Source organism: Phoca vitulina, unplaced genomic scaffold (genome assembly GCF_004348235.1).
Source record: "Phoca vitulina isolate PV1807 unplaced genomic scaffold, GSC_HSeal_1.0 scaffold45, whole genome shotgun sequence".
Classification (NCBI taxonomy): domain Eukaryota; kingdom Metazoa; phylum Chordata; class Mammalia; order Carnivora; family Phocidae; genus Phoca; species Phoca vitulina.
The window spans coordinates 11,099,070-11,120,848 of record NW_022589748.1 but is presented as its reverse complement, the minus strand read 5'-3'; positions in this window follow the sequence as shown (position 1 = coordinate 11,120,848).

Sequence of the window (21,779 nt, the reverse complement as noted above, 5' to 3'; positions counted from 1 at the left end):
AGAAAGAAAGAAAGAAAGAGAAAGAAAGAAAGAAAGAAAGAAAGAAAGAAAGAAAGAAAGAAAGAAAGAAAGAAAGAAAGAAAGAAAGAAAAAGAAGAGGTCAATTTCATGCTGGGAGTAATGGAAGCCCTGGGTTCATTCCTCTAAGATTTTCTTGGCTCTGCTCTCCTCAGTGGATCAGCCTTGTCCTCAAGATGGCTGCCAGGAACAGCCAGGACCACAAATGTCCAAGTTCACATCCAGCAAGAGAGAGCACCTTATCTCACATCCTTTCTCATGGCAATAAACTTTATCCTACTGGTCCTAATTGGCCCAGGCCTGTCCATCCCTGAGCTAGCCACTGTGGAGGAGGATGGAATTGCTATGATTGGCTTTGAGAATCCTCCCCTGGAGTTGATTTCAACTCCTCAGAATAAAGTGGATGTGTTGGAGTCCCCACATGTTCAGCATACCTCCATCACCAAGCTGGAGCTAATATCAAATTGAATGTACACAGAACACCTGGCACATAAGACATGCAATAAATCACAGCTATCATTAATTTTTGTCCAGGGATTTTTGTCCAAGTCAACTAAATAACACTTTGTTATTAATATTAATCTCAAGCCTGGCTACTCCAAAAAAAAAAAAAAAAAGATTTAAGACTGCTATTACTTTTTGTTGGCACTGCAGAGATGGCCCCCATCCATCTCCTCCTGCCCGTTCCTATTGCTCCCGCCTTGGTCCCATTCATTCAGTTATTCATTCAACAGACATTCAGTGAGTATCAACTTTATGCCAGGTCTTTTCCTAAAGACTGAAAATTCCAAAATGAATAAGATTCAGGCAAATCGTTCATTGCCTCATAGCAGAAACAGCCACCCTAACAATTCCAGCACAAGAAGGCGCTATAATAGAGGTGTGTGCAAACCTAAGTGTACAAGGAAGAGGGGAAGGAGCAACTAGCTATGAAGGGAGGAGTGGTTGGAAGGTTGAACAAAGATGGTAACATTTTCATTGGGTCTTGCTGGATGAACAGAGGTTCGCTTGACTGCTGCAGAGGCCCCACTCCCCTTCCCACTCCAAGCTCTCCTAGGGCATCAAGACTCTTTCCGTTGCAAGTGATGAGTTTGCAACTCTGGAATTGGAACTCTTTAAGAGGGGAAAAGGGATTTTATTGTCTCATATAAGAGAATCATCCAAAGGTTTACATAGATTTCAGACATGGCTGCATGCAGAGTCTGAAATGTCATCACAGAACTCAGTTTCTCTCCATTTCTTGGTTCTGATTCCTTGACCAGGGGTCCTTGATCCACACTGTTGCCCCTGGCACATCGCAAATGGAAGGCTGGCAGAGAAGAAAGCTACAAGTGTTCCAGAGAAATAATCCCCTTGGCTTTGATTGGATCACTCCTGAGCCAATCACTGTGACCAGGGGAATGTGATGCTCTGATTGGCTGGACCTCAGTCACATGCTCCACCCCAATTTCCAGAGTAGCCCTTTCTATGGCTAAAATCTCTCAGAGCCCCACCACAGCTCTGTGAGGCCATCAGAGCCTGAGGAATTCTCTCATTTTCCATGCGAGGAAGCTCGTTGTTTTCTCAAGAAGCATAGGCGTATCACTCAATATGGATTTAATGAAAAAAGAAAGAAGGGATGAACATCTGGCACCCTCTGTAGGTGATAGGAACATTCTCTGTTTAACATGGCATTCAAGGCCTTTGAAGGTCTTTGAACTGGCTGGTTGAGTTTTTACTTTTTTTATGTACGTGGATGGCCTTGAGCAGGTCAGCTAAACTCTCTGTACCTCAGTTTCCTCATCCATAAAATGGGAACAGTACTAGTACCCATTTGGTCCATTAGGTACCTCTATCAGTCGGGTTCTATCAGGAAATTCTAGTTAGAATTTGAAGAATTGACAAGGGAGCTATTTTTAAAGGGTTGTAAGGAAACCCTATAAAAGATCATACAGTATCCCCAATCTAGTAACAGCAGGACTATGAGGACCCCTAGGCCTGAAGGGGCAAGAGGAGGCACCATTGCCAAAACCTCTCTAGGGAGAATGGTGCGAGAACACCGGCTGAGGGGGTGTTCCTGCAGGGAGGAAGCCAGTAGAACAAATACCGTGAACTCACTCTCTTCCCTCTCTCTATCTCCTGCTGGGGCTCCCCATTGGACTGATCCATCCAGAAGCCAGAGAGCAAGGGAGCATGGTGATGTAGTTGGTGGGGCCAATGTCCTGGACACAGAGAAGGGGGAATGGGACTCGAGAGGTGCACATGGAAGAGATCCAACAGAGCATTACCATTACTGTGGCAAAGCACGCGAAGCACTTAGAACTATGGCTGGCACATCAAAAAGATGTTCAATAAGGTTTAGTTATTAATTATTGATTATTGTTTCCCTCCGAGTCGCAGCCCACCTTACCTCTTGCTTTCCCTCCGCAAGCCCACCAAGCTAGACTTCTCATGGCTCCTAGGCTCTTCCATCATTTGGAATGTCCTTTTCCTCATCTCTTCCCTTACATTCCTACTCATCCGAAAGACCTGATTCAAATGCCTCCTCCTGAGTGACCTCCTCATGTAAATAAATAGCTATTTACAAACATCCACTAATCTGATTAAGGGAGAAATCTTGTCTGAAGTCTTACCTAGCTGTGACATCCACCAGAAATATGCAATAGGAATTATCCATGGGCAGGGCATGATGGGAGAGAGACATCTAATGTTCAGCGATATCTGCCTCAGCTCTCTTCCAAGTACAAGGGAAGTTTATACTTCCCCACTTCTGGCAATTGGACAGGACGATGGCAACTGGGTGGAAGTGACCGTGTCACTTCTGGGCCAGAGCATTTCCTTGCCTGTCCAAGTCCCTCCGATTCTGCTCTCCCCTGCCATAGTGACCCCTGAGGCATCATGTTGAGATTGGGGCACCATGAGATGGAGTGACTACATGGGGCTGAACCCTGCCCTCAACCATACCAGCCCAGCAAAATGAGCAAGAAACAAACTTTGTGTTTTGAGGGACTGGGATTTAGGGGTGGTTGGTTACTGCAGCACAACTTGGCCTATCCTGACTAGTACACAAGACTATGTGTGGTAGGTGGTCTACAAAGAAGGGCCCTCACTGAACCATGTCAGAATTCCCATCTTTGTAAGTCCCCTGACCTTGACTCTGGGTTGGCCCTGTGAATTCACTTCTGACCAATAAAATGGAATGAAATAGAATATGATTTTCAAAATTAGGTCTTAAAAAGCTGTACAGTTTTTGCTTGGATTTTTTACGATATTTTCTTTGGGACAAGCCAGCTAGCATGTAAGAAATCTGATTACCTGAGAACACCAAACTGTGAGAAAGTTCTAGCCAGACACATGGAAAGACCATATGAAAAGAGAGAGTATTGCCTGACCAGCTCCATCCATCACAGTTAGCTCAGCTGAGGCACAGCCACGTGAGTGAAGAGGCCATCTTGGACTGTTGAGCCCAGTCATGACTTGGGAAGATCCAGCCCCTGGTACCTCTCTGACTGCAACTGCATGGGAGACTCCAAATGAGAACCACCCAGCTAGGGCCCATCAATGGTGCAGAACTACAAAGGATAATAATGAGTTGTTATTTTAAGTCATTACATTTGGGGATATAACAATATATAACCAGAACACTATAGTAAGGGTCTGACCTTTAAGGAGACTCATAAGGAGCCATCACAGCTCCTTTCTAGGAGGACTATGAAAAATCAGTTGCCTATAACTCCAATCAGCCGCTGGGCAACACCCTAACTTAAGACCTGGCCCATCTCTGTTGACTGGGTCCTTAAAAGACAGGAAGTATCTCAGGCTCACATTATGCAAGGTCACCCCTCATCCAACCGCAAAACACACCCAGGTCTCTCAGCTTCAGTGAGTCCAAGGCGACCTTCAGATTAGAGACCCTCCAGCTTGAGCCCAACTCATCACCTTCACTGTGAGCTAGTTGCTGAAATGGATTTCTGTTGGCATGGCAAACTTTGGAAGAAATGACAAAGTGCTAAAGCAGGGCATATGTATAACTAATAGGAAAAAGTCTGTGAAATTGAAATACCTCAATTCTGAACAATGTGTGTAATAGTTATTTTTATCTAAATTATTTCCTGAACAAGATCTAAATTTAGGAAATCCAGTGTGTTATGGAACAATAATTACTTTTTTAATGGCACACAAAAATGGGGAGGATAATAAAAGATCACAAATGGATCCAAAAATATGGTGCTGACAAAAAAGAAGATGAGCCTTGGTCTGTGGACCAATGAATACAAATTGAATACAAAATACCTCTATTTTATATGCAGATTAGAACTAATAAAAAATAAATGTAAAATGCAGAAAATTAAAAGACCAGCTTATTACGAAGCAGATGACAAATGAGGAAATAAACTAAGGCTGTAATGAAGGAAGATATAAAAAGACTCATTATGTGATGATTATATATATCATCAAAGTCTTCGATACAGGTGCAACCCAGGTGTCAGCTGCTCTTTTGTCCTCTGGTTCCTGTGTGCTTTGGTTTTGTCCAGTTTCAACCCAGATACAAAATTTTGAACATCTTTAAGTTTCCCATAACAATCCACTCACACCAAAGCAGTGTTTCCAGTGGGGGTGCAATTGGCCTTGTGCAAGAGACATCTCATCAGGTGACATGATCCTGGTCACCAAGTCAGTAATGACCATGCCCCCAACCCCCGGCAGTCATTATGGCAAGTAAAACCAAGCCCACATGTTTCCAGTGCTCCTGAAGGCAGTATCACCCTCAACAGGGAAACCCTGCACCAAAGCAATGGGGACTGATCTTTACTGAAGATTTCATAAGGTTGCAGAAGAAAGGACTTACATCACACATTCTGTAGCAAACAATCTAAAGCCTTCATTCCCATTTTCTGAGATTTTCTGCAATCCTTCATCAGCCAGACTGCTACTAGATTATTTTTGCCTTAGCCCCTCAAACCTCATAATGCCTGGCTGTCTACTTTATCTTTCTTCCCTCCAGAATTTCATTCCAAATCTCAAGTTTCTCTCCTCACTATTATGCAGAGAGGCACCTCAACATTGCCTGTGATGCTACCCCATATTTGTATATTCCAACTCATCATGGGCAGTGCAAAGGGCCCTCACATTAATAGAACCCACCATCAGTAGAAGGTGGTTGACCCACCCCTGCTGGTTATTTGAGCACACCCAAATGTTGTATCACCTGTGTTTGCTCTGGAACATTCCAATAAACAAAGTTGTCTCCATTGTGTGAAACAAGAAGGGTATAGATGATGCAGGGGTTATCTGTTTTTTAGGGGTTTGTTTCATGTCCCTTCTGATAACTCCAGTTTTGCTACGAAGGACCATCTTTACTTTATGCTCAGTGTTTGAAGTTTGGGTGGGGCTGACCCCACTCCTCGGTGTCAGGAGTAAACCTGTGGCCCAAGACAATGTGATTTCTGTTCATTTATCAACAACACCAATGCTGTAAAAAATAATCTTATGCATACACATAAATGTGCAGCTGTACCTATAGGAGAAATTCACAAAAGTAGAATTACTAGGTCAAAGGGTAAATGCCTTTGTGATTTGATGGATTTTCCTGAATCATCCTCTATAGGAGTTGTCCACTCTTACCAGCTACACGGACAGTATCTATTTCCACACAGACTGGCCAATAGGATATACTGTCAACCTTCTGGATTTTTGCCCATCTGAGAGGTGACATCACAATTTTTTTCTTTTTTTTTTTTGAAGATTTTTTTTCCTAAAGATTTTATTTATTTATTAGAAAGCGAGCGAGAGAGAAACAGCATGAGAAGGGAGAGGGTCAGAGGGAGAAGCAGGCTCCCCCCTGAGCCGGGAGCCTGATGCGGGACTCGATTCCAGGACTCTGGGATCATGACCTGAGCCGAAGGCGGTCGCCTAACCAACTGAGCCCCCCAGGTGCCCTTTTTTTGAAGATTTTATTTATTTGAGAGAGAGAGCACGAGCAGGGGGAGAGGCAGAGGAAGAGGGAGAGGGACGAGCATACTCCTCGCTGAATGGGGAGCCCAACGCAGGGCTCGATCCCAGGACCCAGAGATTATGACCTGAGCCACCCAAGTGCCCCAACATCACATTTTTGTGTGTGTGTGAACTGTCCGTTTTTGTACTTTGCCCCTCTTTACTCTTGAGTTGTTGGGCTCTTTGGCCACATTTCTAGGAATTCTTTATGCAACAGGGAGATTAACCCTTTGTGATATTGACTTGCAAATATTTTCCCCAGATTTTTGTCTTTGGACTTTGCTTATGGTTTTGCTTTTCAGTGAAGAAGTTTTGATTTTTTTTTTATAGTTGAATTAATCAATCTTTAATGGCTTCTGAATTTTGAGTCATACTTAATAAGGATGATTCTATGCCAATGTTTAAAGGAATTTACCCACACTCTCTTCCAGTACTTTTATACCTTTAATAAAAAACACAGGTTAATCTTTGATCTACATAGAATTTATTTTGGTGTATGGTGTGAGGTCAGAATCCAAGCTCTTGTTTGAGACAGGAGAAGCCAAACCCAAACCAGGCACAGAGTAAGGTGATTTAGTTCCCAGAAGGACGCCAGACCGGTTGCCAGAACCTGATGCATGAAACAAAACAGGTGCCCAGAACTGGCCAATACAGCTGGGGCAGCACCACATTCCAGTAAGGTGACAGCAAGAAGACAGCAAACCCAGGGTCCCCATCAGCACGAGGACACAAGGAGACCAGGAGAAGGACCTGAGTAGCTGCTTCTGGGCTCCAGACAAAGCCTAGAAAAAAATAAATAAATTCAGTGTTCTTTTGTGTCATTCAAGTAGCATTTTAAGGTTTCCTTCATACAGATTTTTTTTTAAGTAATCTCTACGCCCAATGTGGGGCTCGAACTCACGACTCCGAGATCAAGGGTTGCGTGCTCTTCCGACTGAGCCAGCCAGGTGTCCCTTCTTCATATAGATTTTATGCATTTCTTATTAAGTCGATTTTTAGGTCCTTTATCTTTTGTGTTGCTGTTGTAGTTGGGGGTCACCACTTCCATTATCTCTTCTAAGTGGCTGTTTTTAGTAAAAATAGGGAGGCTATTGATTTCCTTCATTAAATTTTGGACCCAGCCAACTGAGTATTTTTATTGTTTTGTTTTCCTTTATTTTTCCCAACAGATTCACTTAGGTTTGCCAGGCACAAAACTGTATCATCTGAGGGGGGCCTGTCTGGCTCAGTTGGTAGAGCATGCAACTCTTGATCTTGGGGTCGTGAGTTCGAGCCCAATGTTGGGCATAGAGATTACTTAAAAAAAAAATCTGTATGAGCAACTCTATGCCAGCAAATTAGATAACCTGGAAGAAATGGATGCATTCCTAGAGATGTATCAACTACCAAAACTGAACCAGGAAGAAATAGAAAACCTGAACAGACCTATAACCACTAAGGAAATTGAAGCAGTCATCAAAAATCTCCCAAAAAACAAAAGCCCAGGGCCAGATGGCTTCCCAGGGGAATTCTACCAACATTTAAAGAAGAATTAATACCTATTCTTCCGAAACTGTTCCAAAAAATAGAAATGGAAGGAAAACTTCCAAACTCATTTTATGAGGCCAGCATTACCTTAATCCCAAAACCAGACAAAGACCCCATCAAAAAGGAGAATTACAGACCAATATCCCTGATGAATATGGATGCAAAAATTCTCACCAAAATACTAGCCAATAGGATCCAACAGTACATTAAAAGGATTATTCACCACGACCAAGTGGGATTTATCCCTGGGCTGCAGGGTTGGTTCAACATCTGCAAATCAATCAACATGATACAATATATTAACAAAAGAAAGAACAAGAATCATATGATCCTCTCAATAGATGCAGAAAAAGCATTTGACAAAGTACAGCATCCTTTCTTGATCAAAACTCTTCAGAGTATAGGCATAGAGGGTACATACCTCAATATCATAAAAGCCATCTACGAAAAACCTACAGCGAATATCATTCTCAATGGGGAAAAACTGAGAGCTTTCCCCCTAAGGTCAGGAACGCGGCAGGGATGTCCACTATCACCACTGCTATTCAACATAGTATTGGAAGTCCTAGCCACAGCAATCAGACAACAAAAAGAAATAAAAGGCATCCAAATCGGCAAAGAAGAAGTCAAACTCTCACTCTTTGCAGATGATATGATACTTTATGTGGAAAACCCAAAAGACTCCACCCCAAAACTGCTAGAACTCATACAGGAATTCAGTAAAGTGGCAGGATATAAAATCAATGCACAGAAGTCAGTGGCATTCCTATACACCAACAACAAGACAGAAGAAAGAGAAATTAAGGAGTCGATCCCATTTACAATTGCACCCAAAACCATAAGATACCTAGGAATAAATCTAACCAAAGAGGCAAAGGATCTGTACTCAGAAAACTATAAAATACTCATGAAAGAAATTGAGGAAGACACAAAGAAATGGAAAAAATGTTCCATGCTCATGGATTGGAAGAACAAATATTGTGAAGATGTCAATGCTACCTAGAGCAATCTACACATTCAATGCAATCCCCATCAAAATACCATCCACTTTTTTCCAAGAAATGGAACAAATAATCCTAAAATTTGTATGGAACCAGAAAAGACCCCACACAGCCAGAGGAATGTTGAAAAAGAAAAGCAAAGCTGGCGGCATCACAATTCCGGACTTCCAGCTCTATTACAAAGCTGTCATCATCAAGACAGTATGGTACTGGCACAAAAACAGACACATAGATCAATGGAAGAGAGTAGAGAGCCCAGAAATGGACCCTCAACTCTATGGTCAACTAATCTTTGACAAAGCAGGAAAGAATGTCCAATGGAAAAAAGACAGTCTCTTCAATAAATGGTGTTGGGAAAATTGGACAGCCACATGCAGAAGAATGAAACTGGACCATTTCCTTACACCACACACAAAAATAGACTCCAAATGGTTGAAAGACCTCAATGTGAGACAGGAGTCCATCAAAATCCTAAAGGAGAACACAGGCAGCAACCTCTTCGACCTCAGCCGCAGCAACTTCTTCCTAGAAACATCACCAAAGGCAAGGGAAGCAAGGGCAAAAATGAACTATTGGGACTTCATCAAGATAAAAAGCTTTTGCAAAGCAAAGGAAACAGTCAACAAAACCAAAAGACAACTGACAGAATGGGAGAAGATATTTGCAAATGACATATCAGATAAAGGGCTAGTATCCAAAATCTATAAAGAACTCATCAAACTCAACACCAAAAGAACAAAGAATCCAATCAAGAAATGGGCAGAAGACATGAACAGACATTTTTCCAAAGAAGACATCCAAATGGCCAACAGACACATGAAAAAGTGCTCAATATCGCTCGGCATCAGGGAAATCCAAATCAAAACCTCAATGAGATACCACCTCACACCAGTCAGAATGGCTAAAATTAACAAGTCAGGAAATGACAGATGTTGGCGGGGATGCGGAGAAAGGGGAACCCTCCTACACTGTTGGTGGGAATGCAAGCTGGTGCAGCCACTCTGGAAAACAGTGTGGAGGTTCCTCAAAAAGTTGAAAATAGAACTACCATATGATCCAGCAATTGCACTACTGGGTATTTACCCCAAAGATACAAAAATAGGGATCCGAAAGGGTACGTGCACCCCGATGTTTATAGCAGCAATGTCCACAATAGCCAAACTGTGGAAAGAGCCAAGATGTCCATCAACAGATGAATGGATAAAGAAGATGTGGTATATATATACAATGGAATATTATGCAGCCATCAAAAGGAATGAGATCTTGCCATTTGCAACGACATGGTTGGAACTGGAGGGTGTTATGCTGAGTGAAATAAGTCAAACAGAGAAAGACATGTATCATATGACCTCACTGATATGAGCAATTCTTAATCTCAGGAAACAAACTGAGGGTTGCTGGAGTGGGGAGTGAGGTGGGAGGGATGGGGTGAGTGGGTGATGGACACTGGGGAGGGTATGTGCTCTGGTGAGTGCTGTGAATTGTGCAGGACTGTTGAATCTCAGATCTGTACCGCTGAAACAAATAATGCAATATATGTTAAGAAAAAAAAAAAAAGAAGAAGGTAGCAGGAGGGGAAGAATGAAGGGGGGGAAATAGGAGGGGTAGACGAACCATGAGAGACGATGGACTCTGAAAAACAAACTGAGGGTTCTAGAGGGGAGGGGAGTGGGAGGATGGGTTAGCCTGATGATGGGTATTGAGGAGGGCACGTTCTGCATGGAGCACTGGGTGTTATGCACAAACAATGAATCATGGAACACTACATCTAAAACTAATGATGTAATGTATGGGGATTAACATAACAATAAAAAAATTTAAAAACAAAATCTGTATGAAGGAAACCTCCCTTTTTCCATTTCATAGAGATGACTGAAAATCGAGAAGGGTGTTTCCCCTGATTCCAAGTCCTGCATGTTCAGTGAGGAGGAAGAAAAGAGAAATTCACATCTCCGGTGGTACCTCCTCGCCTTTACATAAGTTCACTTCTTTTCCACCCCCTCTCCCTTTACATAGTAGGTTTTTTTTAAGATTTTATTTATTTATTTTAGAGAGCATGAGCAAGAGAGAGAGAGCACAAGCAGGGGGAACTACAGAGGGCGAGGGAGAAACAGGCTCCCTGCTGAGCAGGGAGTCCAATGCGGGGCTCAATCCCAGGACCCCAAGATCATGACTTGAGCCGAAGGCAGATGCTTAACTGGCTGAGCCACCCAGGTGCCCCTACATAGTAGATTTCTATCAGACTTCCAGCCCAAGATCAAATATCACTTCCTGTGGGAAGCTCTCCTTAACCTCTCAACCCAAATCTGGGTGGCCTGTACTTGTCCATCATGGAGGTCACCCCAGTCATTGCGCTGCACTGTGGGAGGACGTGATGAGTCTGTACCCCTCTGTGGCTGTGGCTCTAAGAGGGAAGGGAATGTGTTCGTTTCAGGGAGCGCTTGTTTTCAGTTTGCCCAACATCCATCACTCCCTCGATGCCCTTCTGAGGTTTTTCTCCTCTCATTAAATACAGTGAGTAGGGGCTGAAATCAAAAGTTTTCTCTCCTCCAGCCAAGGTGAGGAACATTCGGCCAAAAGTAGGCCAGAGGGACCTCCCTCCCAGGAGTTTGAATATCGGGACAAAGATAGAAATGTTTGGACTGCTGTTCCAGATGCGTGCCCACTCTATGTGACAAGTCCTCCTTCCTAGCCTCTAGAGCTGCCCACTTCTAAGGCTCCTGTTGACCCCATGAACAGCCCATTTCCTGCCAAGAACTTCACTTTTGCTTAAGTTGGCCACAGTTGATATCAGGGTACACTATGCTGCAGTAACAACCTAAAATCTCAGTAGCTTAACACAGTCGAAGTTTATTTCTTGTTCATGTCACAGTCATGGAGGGTTGGCAAGTCATTCAGGGTCACAGGCCCTTTCCATGTTGGGTCTCAACACTCCCTTCAGGTCTCTAGAGTTCAGATCTTCTGCATTTGCTGCCAAACAGGAAGAGAATGTGGAGGGTTGCCCCAGAAGTGCTTTAGGGGGAGAAAGGTCATATATCACTTTCTCCCCAAATTCCATTGGCCAAAACGTAGTCACACGGCCCCACCCAACTGCAAGGGAAGGTAGGAAATGAGGTCTACCTATCAGAATGAGAATAGAAAGAGGGTTTATACTGCTCACCACCAACCAAAGTATATCTTGAGTGTTACACTTGCCATTGTACTTTCAGCCCCAACCCCATTCCTACACAGAGTGCCCACTCAGTAAATATTTACTGAATGAACAAATGAATGACACACGATATTGTGTAGTCTTCATAATCACCTTCGTAAGGCTCAGAATAGCTAAGTGACTTGCTGATGGTCACCCAACTAGTAAGTGGCCAAGCCAGGATTCAGGGCTAGTGTTCCATTGTCCCATGCTGCCACCCAAAATTTCCATCTGTGTGCTGAGCCCTGAGCTGTGTGGGAAAATGAAATCGATAAGAGCCAGCCCTTGGCCTGGAGGAGTTTACATCAAAAGAGAAAAGTTGAAGAGCAGCCCAAGTTTGCCATGATTTAAAGACCAGCTCAGGACAAAAATGGAATGAAATGGCACACACTTCCATGCCAAATGCACTGCACAGATGGAGAGCAGAGAGATGCACTCTGGGGTGAACCCAGTGGTCTGGGAAATCCTCAGAGACAAGGCAGAGCTCAAACATCAAGAGAAGCTATGTGCACACAAATTCTCCCAGGGACATCTTGGATTCAGGCTCTGGTCAATCAGCATGCTGCACTGGATTCAACAGCAGGCAATTTGGGCTTTAGGTGTCAGCCTAACTGCTCACCTGCCACACTATTTGTCATGGGCTGAAATTCTCAAAACTGTTTTAGTTTGTATGAGAGAAAAGCAATTCAAATTGGCTCTAACAAGATAGGTATATATTCTGATTCATATATATTAAAAGTCTGGGTATAGGTGGCCTTCAGGCATAGTTTGATCCAGGGACTCCTACCAGGTCCTTGGAACTTGATCTCGCTGTCTTTAGTCTTGGCCAAGCTCTCCCCTAGTGGTGGACCCTGGCTGTATCAGACTCTTATCCTCTCAGGAATAAGTCTAAAGGAAAAAACTATTTTCTTCCTGAATTGTTCTGGAAAGGATCCTATGACTTATTCTAGGTTAGCTTTAATTGAGCCTTCACTTTTGAGCTGGGTGGAATCTAATTTGAAGTCCTGGATGGTACATATCTGTACTCTGTCACTCCTCTATTTCCAGATCTTGGTGACCTCAGGAAGGATGCAGAAGGAAGAGACTAGCAAAGGGACTTCTCCCCACATAAAGGGAGACCTCAGCCTGGCACCTCCTCTTGGAGCAGTCAGGAACCTGCCCAGCATATCATGACACATGCCGTAGAAACCTTTAGTAGACGGGTCTGGATTTTCTTCATTCAGTGAATGGAAGCCTCTGCTGGACAAAAGGGAGCCAAAAAAAGGTGTTGTAGGTCCCAAGGTTGACAATAGTTGGTGAGCTATCCCCCCCCTCCAACTGCTTGAAGGAGCAAGATATTCTTCTGTTGAGTACCCTTGAGCAGCATTATCCTATCCACATGACTCACTTTGACAAATAGAGCCTGGCATGGGAACCACTGGGGACAGAACCGGTGGCTGGGTTTGGGCTGAGCAGGCTGGAGCGTGGTTAGGAACTGTCATGCATCCACATGGCCCAGAATTCAAGAGGCCGCCACTGTTTAGGCAACATGTGTGACAATAAACAAAAACCCACTTGTGCTAATTTAAATACAGTGATAGTATATACATTAGGAATGCTTCAGCAACAACTAACAAAGACTTAAAAATGAGGACTTTTTTTGCATACTAGTAAATAAGTGACATGACGCTGTGTAGACTCAGCTGCTCAATGGTGCTATGGCATCTCTGTGATTCTCTTAGCCTTGCCCTCATGGTGGCAAGATGGCTGCTGCAGGTCCAGACATTGTGTTCACATTCTAAGTAAGAAGCAGAGGGAAAGAGAATGTGCCAGACACACCTGGCCCCCCCTTTTTTTGGATAAAGAAAAAGCCTTCCGATAAACGTTGAGCAGCCTTCTGCTCCCATCTTAATGATCAGAACTGAGAAATACAGCTTCCTTAAGCTGCAAGAGCAGCTAGGAAAGGAGACAGTCTAGTTTACTAGACTACGATGACGGTAGAAGGAGTGAGGAATACCAAACAGCATCAACCACAGGAAAGTTTATTACAAATATGGCAGTATAATATTTTGGGGACATCAACCTCTGTTCTTTTCAATTTCTTGATATTTTTTTTCTTCCCTGCCATCAAGCTAAAAGCTGTGCTTGTCACCTCAAGAGAGGAATGTGAAAAAGTGAGAAACAGAAAAAGCCATGAGTCTGGCTTTTGTGTCTCAATACTTTAAGTCCTTATCAGAGAAACATAAAAGCCAAAAATAGGGTTTGCCACCTTCAGATCAGGAATATTTCCCTGGGGTATAGGGAAAAAGACAAAGAGGAGATGTAATGCAAAAAGAGAGAGTTTGGGAAGTCTCTGAAGGCCAGGCCCTGAACCCTACTTCTCGTGGGGGAGGCAGCAAGACTCCAAAGAAAGGTTTGAGAAGCCCAAGAGCAGATGGAAAAAATGCTTCCCAGAGTGCCTTGGTTCCCAGCGGGCATGAGAGCAGCAGAATGATCCCTGAGCCTTGGCAATGGACCAGGAGAGGCCAAAGTAGCTGCGCAGACAGAAGCTAAGTGGGCTGTGTAAGCTGATGGTCAGGGATAGATAGCTAAGAACGGATGTCTTGGGCACACCTGCATGGACTTCAGGACCAACACTGCCCACCACAGCTAGGCACTTCAAAGACCACCCAGGAATTAGACACATTCCACAGCAAGGTGCAGGTGCCATCTTGGCTTGCAACAGAAATGATGGTGAATTACGAAAAACGTAGAGAAAACTATTCATGCACCCTTGAGTATGTGGACTGAGGGGATAGTCCATGACAGAGATGGCTGGTTGCCTCCCCCAGCATCCATTCTCCCCTTGTCCCCTAGGAATAAACCCTTACTTTTAGCTGAACACATTTCCCAGACTTCCCTGCAGTAAGGTATGATCGTGTAACTATGTGGTGGCCAGAAAGATGTTAAAAAATTGCTCTGTGGGACTTACAGGAAGTTGCCCTAAAAGGGAGGGACCTGGGGAGCCGGGGTGGCTCAGTCAGTTAAACATCCGACTCTTGATTTTGGCTCAGGTCATGGTCTCAGGGTCGTGAAATCGAACCTGAGTTGGGCTGCACCTGGAGTCTGCTTAAGATTCTCTCTCTCTCTCTCTCTGCCCCTTGCCCCACTCGTTCTCTCTCTCTCTCTCTCTCTGCCCCTTGCCCCACTCATTCTCTCTCTCTCTCTCTCTCTCCACCCCCCAAGTAAATAAATAAATAAAGAGAGGCACCTGCTCTTTATCCCTTCTTCCTGGTTGCTACCTGACATAGACAGCTCCAGCAGCCATCTTGGTCCAAGAGGTCACCTTGAAAACAGAAGGTGGGAGAGAAAGTGGAGCCCGAGTCTCTATGACGTGGCCTGACTGCCTCCGGACGTGTTTGACATGAATGAGAGACGCACTATTATCAAACAAAGTGCCACAGGCTGCGTGGCTTAAAGAACAGAAACATATTTTCTCATGATTCTGGAGGCTAGAAACCCAAGAGCAAGGTGTCAGCAGGCCTCCATCTTGGGCATGTAGACGGTCATCTCCTCCCTGTCTTCACGTGGTCTTCCTTCTGTGTGTCTCTGTGTCCCAAACTCCTCTTCTTCCAAGGACACCAGTCATATTAGGTCAGGGCCCACCCGAACGACTTCTTTTTTACCTTCATCACCTCTTTAAAGACCCCATCTCCAAACAACGGTCACGCTTGGGGCTGCGGGGGTTAGGACTTCCGCACACGCACTGGAGGAGGGCCACACCGCTCAGCTCTACACACACCTGCCAGGAGGCTGGGACTGGCTCAGGCCCTCCACTAACCACCGACCGTCCTCCCGCGATGCACTTGAAGGAGTTGAGGACAAGGCCTGTCCCCGCGGCCAGCCTGCCCTGGGCTTCAGAGAAGAGACGAGTTATGTCTGACAAAGGTCCATTCTAGATGCCTTTCATGGTTAGCTGGAGAACCCTCATTTTACAGATGGAGAAACTGAGGCAAATCCCTACCCTTATACCAGGGCCTTGAATCCCACCTTCTCCCACCTTCTTGAAAACTTCTCTCTTCTATATTTTCAACCCCTTTCAACTGGACCCATCCCATTAACTTGTTAAAGATAATTCACCAGTTAAAAAAAAAAGGGGGGGGGGGCACCTGGGTGGCTCAGTCGTTAAGCGTCTGCCTTCGGCTCAGGTCATGATCCCAGGGTCCTGGGATCGAGCCCCGCATCGGGCTCCCTGCTCGGCGGGAAGCCTGCTTCTCTCTCTCCCACTCCCCCTGCTTGTGTTCCCTCTCTCACTGTGTCTCTCTCTGTCAAATAAATAAATAAAATCTTTAAAAAAAAAAAAAAAAACCCTAAAAACAGAAATGAAGTTTCATTTGTCATCCCTCTTCCCCACCCTCCCCATGCCTGAACCCCTTGTGGAACCACATTTTACTGTTTTCCCCAGTGTTTTTTATGCAAATATAAGCAAATGCAGAAATATTTTCTTATTTCCCATTTTCCCCATGACTTACACAAAAGATGGCACACCAAATACACACTTCCTCCCATTGCCTTTTTTCTTTTCACCTAACGGTATATCCTAGCGATCTTTCCATTACAGTACATAGAAACTTTCTTCATTTTTTTATAGCAGCAGAATATTCCGTTTATGCATGTACCATGGTTTATTTAATCTGTGCCCTATTGGGCTATTTCCAGTCTCGTGAGAAAAAAGTCAAAGCCACAATGACCAACACACACGCATTTTTATCCATGCCAAGTAGCTCCATAGCATAAATTCCCCAGAAGCGAGACTGCTGACTCAAGGATAAATGCACCTGTAATTTTGATAGATAGCGACAAATCGTCAATCACAAGAATTGTTCAAATTTGCAAAACCCCTCAGAAATGTACACAAGTGCCCATTTCTCTTTCAGCTCCCTCAAGTCAGGAGAAAAATGACAAACTAGGGAAAAATATTTGTAACTCAAATCACAAATGAAGGACTCTCCTGCCTAATATGTGCAACTCTTAAAATCAATAATAAAAAGACCAATGAACCAATAGAAAAATGGATTAAAAACATAAAAAAGTCTCTAAAGAATAACTTCCCCAGACCTATGAAAAGATGTCAAGTTCACTCGTAATAAGGGAAATGAAATGCACATCAAAACCATACCAAGAGGCTATTTTTCACCTGTTAAAGAGTGACCAAAAAATCCAAAAGGTTGACATTTCATCATTATTTATGCATTTCCTTTTTTTTTTTTAAGTTTTTATTTAAGTAATCTCTACACCCAACATGGGGCTCGAACCCACGACCCCAAGATCAAGTGTTGCATGTTCTTCCAACTGAGCCAGCCAGGCACCCCATTATTTATACATTTTCAAAATGCTCTCCTTTGTCCTCTCCAGCCACTATCCTATTTCTCATCTCTGCTCCACAAGCAAACTTCTAGAAACAACTGTCTAATGTCACTGCCTCCATTTGCACACCTACCCAAAACACTGCCAAGGTAGGAGTTCTCAATCGCGTGTGATTTCGCCCTCCAGGGGACATCAGGCAATGTTGGAAACAATTTTCGTTGTCATGGCTGGGGGTGGGGTGCTTCCAGCCTCTAGTGAGTAAAGATCAGTGATGCTTCTAATCATCCTCCAAGGCCCAGGACAGGCCCCACAATGCAGAATCATCCAGCCCAAATGTCAACAGTGCCAATGTTGAGATTCCTGACATTGAGATTATCTCTGGCGTCCAATCCAGTGGACTTCTTCTAAGTTTTCATGTACCTTGACCCCTCATAGCATTCAATGTGTTGACTGACTCTCCCTTCCTCCTTTTCGAAATGCTAACTTCTGTGATGCTAGCTTCCCCTCCTCCATTCCCTTCATAGGCTCATGTCCCATATGTGGCAATCCAATGTTGGGATTCCTCAAGGCTGGGTTTCTCTCACCCCACAATGACCCTAGTTGACATCACACACACGCCCTTGGCCTTAATCGCTGTCTGTCCAGACCTCACCTTAGAGCTTCAGTTTTGTAGCACTAACTTCCGGCCCCACAGTTCCACCCAGGTGTTTCCAAGGTCCCTGGCTCCCACCAGGCCAGGCTTGCCTTCTTGGTCCCTCATACCACCCTTGGTGACTGGTAAAACCATCAGTCTAGAAATGCGAGCTGGATGCTGGGACATCATCCTCGATGCCTTCATCTTCATCATGCCTCACCAGGTCCTGAGATGTACCCTCTAAATAAATACCTCTCTAATTCATTCACTTCTCTCCAGTCTCACTACCATCAGTCCTCTCCAGATCACCGTCACCTTTACCCTGGACCACTGTGTCATCTGTGTGGGTTCTCCACCACCACCCTGCCCGCCCCCCCAGCAGCCACAGGGAGCTTTTCGAACCCCACATTGACGTCCACTTGCTCTTAGGATCAAATCAAAACCCTTTACCTATTGGCATGGCCTGGTACCTGCTAGCCTTATCTCAGAGCAGCAGAGAGGATCCCTGCCCCAGAAGACATCACAGGGGACTTTCCACCTGAGATATCCTGTAATTCAGGCCCCTGGTCACTTATAGCCCTTCGTGTCACTTGATACACTGACACTTGAGTGATACAGACCTGAAGGAATTGAGTGGCAAGCTGTGTTGCGACCTGGGGCAAGAGTGTTCCAGATAAAAGACCAGGAAGCGCAAAGACCCTTGAGGAACAAGACAAGTTGAATATATTTCCCCACATACTTGTTGGCAGTTTGTTTTTCTTTATTTTGGAACTGCCATTTCACGGTCTTTGCTGTTTGTCCTATGGGGCTCGGGGGCCATCTCTTTCTGATTTATAAGAGCTGATTTTGTAGTAAGAATACTAACCTTATTCTGTCATTTGGATTGTATGCTTTAAAAATAGTTGGCCATTTGTTGGGGTGCCTGGGTGGCTCAGTCGGTTAAGCGTCTGCCTTCGGCTCAGGTCATGATCCCATCCCTGCATTGGACTCCCTGCTCAGGGTCCTGGGATGGAGCCCCGAATCGAGCTCCCTGCTCAGCAGGGAGCCTGCTTCTCCCTCTATCCCTTCCTCCTGCTCGTGCTCTCTCTCTCTCACAAATAAATAAATAAAATCTTAAAAAAAAAAAGCATCTGCCTTCAGCTCAGGTCATTTCCCAGGGTCCTGGGAGCGATCCCTGCATTAGACTCCCTGCTCAGCGGGAAGCCTGCTTCTCCTTCCCCCTGCTCTTGTGCACTCTGTCTCTCTCACTCTGTCTCTCCCTCTCAAATAAATAAGTAAAATCTTTTAAAATAATAACAATAAAAATAAATAAAAACAGGTGGCCATTTGTGTTTATTTTGTTTGTGGTAGTTCTTTTTCTTTTTTTTTAAGATTTTATTTATTTATTTGACAGAGAGAGAGACAGCTAGAGAGGGAACACAAGCAGGGGGAGTGAGAGAGGGAACACAAGCAGGGGGAGTGGGAGACAGAGAAGCAGGCTTCCTGCTGAGCAGGGCGCCCAATGCGGGGCTCGATCCCAGGACCCTGGGATCATGACCTGAGCCGAAGGCAGACGCTTAACGACTGAGCCACCCAGGCGCCCCATGTTTGTGGTAGTTCTTACTGTGTAGAAATTTTAACATTTTTTATAGTCAAATTTATGATTTCTGAACTTGTTTTCTTGCCAGCAGGACACTTCCCCATTGAGATTTTTTTTTTAATTCATTCATATTTTCTCCTAATTTTTTTATAGTTTTAGCTTGAAGTTTGAAATGCTTGATCTATCTGGTGTTTCCTATGCTTTGAAGAGTGAAGTATCCTTGAGGTGCCTGGGTGCTCAGTCGTTAAGCGTCTCTGCCTTTGGCCCAGGTCATGATCCCAGGGTCCTGGGATCGGGTCCCACATTGGTCTCCCTGCTCAGCGGGAAGCCTGCTTCTCCCTCTCCCACTCCCCCTGCTTGTGTTCCCTCTCTCGCTGTCTCTCCCTCTGTCAAATAAATAAATAAAATCTTTTTAAAAAATAAAAATAAAGAGTGAAGTATCCAGTGAGTAAGGATCTGGATTTATCTTTTTTCAAAGAAAACAGAAAAAGAAAGAAAATAGAATAGCCCATCTTTTCCTCACTAATTTGAAATGCCCTCATGCCAGATATTAAGCTCAAACCTACCTCTTTACACTCTCTGCAATGCGGAGGGCAGGGTTCTACAAACCAGCTTTCTTCTGGGTCAGCGCCCTGTGTACACTCTGCCCATAGGGGGCGCTAGAGATAGACTTTGAGGCTAAAGGATGAGAAGGACCTTCCTGTCCCTGGGGCTAGGACCCAGGGGCTATGGTGATGCTAAGGGGTGGCTTGCAGGGCTTTAGCCCTCCTACCACTTCATCAGATCCCCGCAATCCCAAATAAGCATATTCTAAATTCAGCAGTACCCCCTGCACTCCATTGTTGCCACAAAACGAACACCTCTTCCTCTTCCTCTTTGAATCAGATTGCCCTCCCAAAGATGTCTACAGAGAAATTCTAGAACTGATCTTACTTGGGTTCAGAAGGAGAGATCAACAAGGCCGTAGGGTGCTGCTGTCCCACACTTGAGACCCGCCTCACTGAGATCGACACACAGCTCACCCAGCCCGTGAAACTTGTCTTTGCAAAGCGGAGCCCACACAGGGGTACTGACTCAGAGATAGCAATCCCAGCCCCTCACTCTCCGGTTCCTCCTCCCAGCCACGTCCCACTCCGGAAGAAGGACCCAGGCCTCAAGGCAAAGTCCCCTGGTGCCAGGGGTCAACCCATCATAACACAGGATCATGAGGCAGGAGCTCTCTTGTTGGCATCTGTTGCAGGGCTGCAGTATGTAGGGGAGGGGTTCTATTTTGTGTGACTCCCCAAGGGCAGACTTAGGGCTCAAGGGCGGAAGGCATGGGGCCCTTCCCATTGCCAGCAGCCATCTTGGGAAGGAGTGAGTGAGTTCCCCATCCCTGATCCTTTGCCTGGAGTGTGTTCCCTCCAGTATTAACATGACTCACCACTCATCTCCTTCAGCTGTCACTCAAGTGTCACTGTATCAGTGAGTCCATCTGTGACCGCCTTATCTAAAATTGCAAACCTCCCACTCCATCCCTCTTCCTTGCTTCACTTCCTTAGCACTCATCATCATATATTTTATCAATTTATCTTGCCTATTATCTGTCTCCCACCACTGGAATATAAACTCCACACAGGCAGGGATTTTTATGTTTTGTTCATTACTGAATTCTTCGTGTCTAAAACAGTGCCTGGCACATAATAGATGCTCAACAAATATTTGTTGAACAAATTCCTCCCAACCACCTTAGAGACACTTAGAGGTATTGTTTTTATTCCCATTTCACAGGAAATGAGGCAGATGAAACAACTGGTCTTAGCAGCAGCCACGGGTTTCCAGTCCAGACATGCTATGGCCAGCACCCCTGCCCTTATTTCTACACTATATTGAGGTTACAAAATGCTTATTGCAGCATTGCCTGGAACAGAGGAAGCCTGGAAACAACCTAATTTCCCATCAGTAGGGGGGCAGTTAAATAAATTACAATACTAGGCATCCTGTAATAGCCTATAAAACCAAACTATAAACAAATTTGGAACAATCTCCAAGATATTGGTGAGTAAAAAAAGAGCAGGATGCAAAACAGTGCATTGCATGTGCTCTTGTCCATTAAAAAATAAACAGGATAATCATACGCACATTGGTTGGATATGCAGAGAAAAGTTCTGAATGGATACTATAGAAATGGTTGACAAGGCAAAAGGGAAGCTTGGGGGTCTCTAGTAAGAGGAAGTTTGCATTCCATTTTGTATTGTTGGGATTTTAAATCATGAGCATGATTTACTTTTTTTCAGCATCGTAAATCTTCCACATTGTTTAAAACTCAAAAAAAGCTACAGGGCTTATATAAAAAATTGGCAGTCCCTTATCCCATCTCTTTGTACTGCAGGTCTTTTCCTAAAGGCAACAACTTCAACTCTTTTAGCTGTTCCTTCTGTTTGTTATTCTCTCTCTAAGTCAGGGTTTCTCAAACTTTAAGGAGCACGTGAAACACCTGGGATCTTGTTAAAGTATAGGTTCGGATTCAGCAGGTCTATGTTGGGTTCCAAC